The following is a 2,518-nucleotide window of genomic DNA, read 5'->3' as shown; positions in this document are numbered from 1 at the left end:
AAGCTAAGTTGCCAAAGTTTGAGCAATCAATTTTTTAATTTTTTTTTGAGTTATCTTCCTCGAACGACCCTGCTTTGTATGGAAAACCTGTGCGCGGAGGAACCCACTCGTGGCTAGTTGTGCCCTTACTTTGTTTCGAGTCTGCTCAACAACTTAAGTGTGCTGCATCTAGTCGCGACAAGGTTTCTTGTCGGAAGCAGCGCCGCCAACAGGCTGCTGACGTTCCGCACTCAGCGCTCGCGGCTCGGGCGCCTGCGCCGACAAGTTCCCTAGAAGCGTAGGGTAAAAACATACAAAGGAAGGAATCTAGTAGAGGAAATAACATAGCAATTGATAACAGAAATAAAGTTATATTAAAGATAACTTGTCGCAGCTCTAACAGACTGTTTTCATAACGTGATTAGCAGCGACAAGGGAAAAGAAGAAATGAGCGGCCTAGTCTACGCGGTCGCCCTCAACCCTCTTGATCTCGCTCACCTTGTCCACAATGGGTGCGACAAGGGCCTTGAGTGCGTCCCGATCGGCGTCTGGCGGCAAGGACTTGAGGACGTTGGTGAAGCTGAGGCCTGGATTGCGGAAGGCCACCTTCATCAGCACCTTCTGGAGAACCCCGGCGCATATTTTGCACGACTCGTCGACCAGCTGCTTTGGGATCCTCTCCCGGAGCCGCTGGAGTGTCGTCACCACGCCCTTGAAGAACAGGCTGAGCTTGGCGCTGGGTTGGAGATTCTCGTCGGAGGGATACCCAAAGTCCTCCATCCCCAGCAGCGCCAGCTCCTCGTTGATGACTGCGGCAATATTCACCAGACCCTCGGTATAGTGCTCCACAGTTTCTCTGAACGAGTTCTGGGTAACTGCGATGCTCTGCAGTAGCGCCTTGTCAGCTTTGACCTTCTCCGACAAGGTTTTCTCCCGCTCCTTGGCGGCCTCCAGCGTCTGCATCAGCGAGGCCAGCTTCAACTCCAGGACCGCATTGGAATCCTTGACGGCGCTGAGCTCCTTGCCCCTCTCAGCGAGAAGACCTTGCAGCTCACCGTGGGCGGCAGCATCCTTCTCACGCTCACGCTTGAGCGCGGCAAGCTCCTCGCCGCTCTTCCCAACGTTGGCCTCCAGCTGCGCCACCTTCTCCTCTAGCTCTTTCTTGGCAGCCTCTGCGGTCGCGGCAGCGTCCTTTGCTTCCTTGAGCGCCCCGCCAAGTGCTTGCTCGCGCTCGGCGAGCTCCTCTTCGTAGCTGTCGAGGTTGGCCTTCCGCTGCACCAATTCACCTTCTCGCGCGGACTGCTTCTCGGCGGCCAGCCTTTGTTCCTCCTCAGCTTCGGCCTTCTCGAGAAGGAAGGCCGTGCGCTCCTCGTCGAGTCGCTCCCGCTCCTGTGCCAGGGACCGGAGAGCTTCTTGATTGTGGCCCCGGAGCTCCTCCACGCGCTTCTCCATGTCAACTCCCACCTTCGCGACAAGCGCTTCCCGGGAAGCCAGTTTGGCTTGTCGGGCGCGGTAGAGTGACAGCAGCTTCCGCAGCAGCTGCTCCTCCTCAGGCTCGCCACTACTGCTGCTGGGCGCGTCGACCAACGACAGTCCAGTAGAGGCGAGCACCTCCCCATCGAAAGTTTCCCCCTTGACCGGCGCCCTGAAGCTCGACGCCCAGGGTAGCTTGATGAAGATATCGTCACCGGCCTTCAAGTAGGCGTCGGGCTGGGGCTCCTCGGAGCCCGGCTCCGCAGAAACGGCAGAGGGATCGACGGTCGGTGCAGCGCCTGGCGCTCCTGCGGCCTCAGGGTCATCAGTGCGATCTCCCGACCCCTCGCCGGCTTCTGCGGCGGCAGCCTTGGCGGCCTCCTCTGTCACACCCTAGCTAGTTCATGCATTAGAGTGTTGCATCATGTTTATTCTTTCATCAGAAACCTGAAATGGGGATGACAGAACCCCCAGTCCCCTCTGAAACCAATTAGGGTTTACTAAAAACTTTTTCAATGAACCTGAAATGCCCTTCTAAAATGCCCATCATTTTTGTCTTGGCTCAGAACCTCTGCCAAAAGTGATGCACATTTTCCTAGGCCATCTTAGGGTTTTTGAATTAAATCATAAATAATTGAATTTGGGCATTTAAAATTATATAAAATATTTAAATGCTCAAATATCTCCAAACTAAAATGTTCCATGTTGGAAATAATCCAACTATGGACCAGGAGTAGTTTGGTGATTTTAGGAGTTGCCTAAGTGTTTTATTTAATTCAACAAAGTTGTAGAAGTATTAAAAAACAGAAAACAGAAAGGAAATGGAAAAACTTACCTGACGCCTGCTCCCGGCCCACCTGCCGGCCCAGCCCAGCGCCGCTCCAGCGAGCTGCTTGCCGGCCAGGCAGGCAGGCAGGTGCCCGACGGCGACCGCAGCGCGCGCCACGCACCTGCTCGCCGCCTCGCCGCTCCCCTCGCCCGGTGACGTCGTGGATCGGCCTCCCTCGCTCCCCCGAACCCCCCAGACACCCCCTCTCCTCTCCAGCTCCTCCCCCTCGCGCTCCCC

The sequence above is a fragment of the Triticum aestivum genome, chromosome 3A (genome assembly GCF_018294505.1).
Source record: "Triticum aestivum cultivar Chinese Spring chromosome 3A, IWGSC CS RefSeq v2.1, whole genome shotgun sequence".
NCBI classification, from domain to species: Eukaryota; Viridiplantae; Streptophyta; class Magnoliopsida; order Poales; family Poaceae; genus Triticum; species Triticum aestivum.
The sequence above is the reverse complement of the archived record's forward strand: the minus strand, read 5'-3'. Positions refer to the sequence as shown.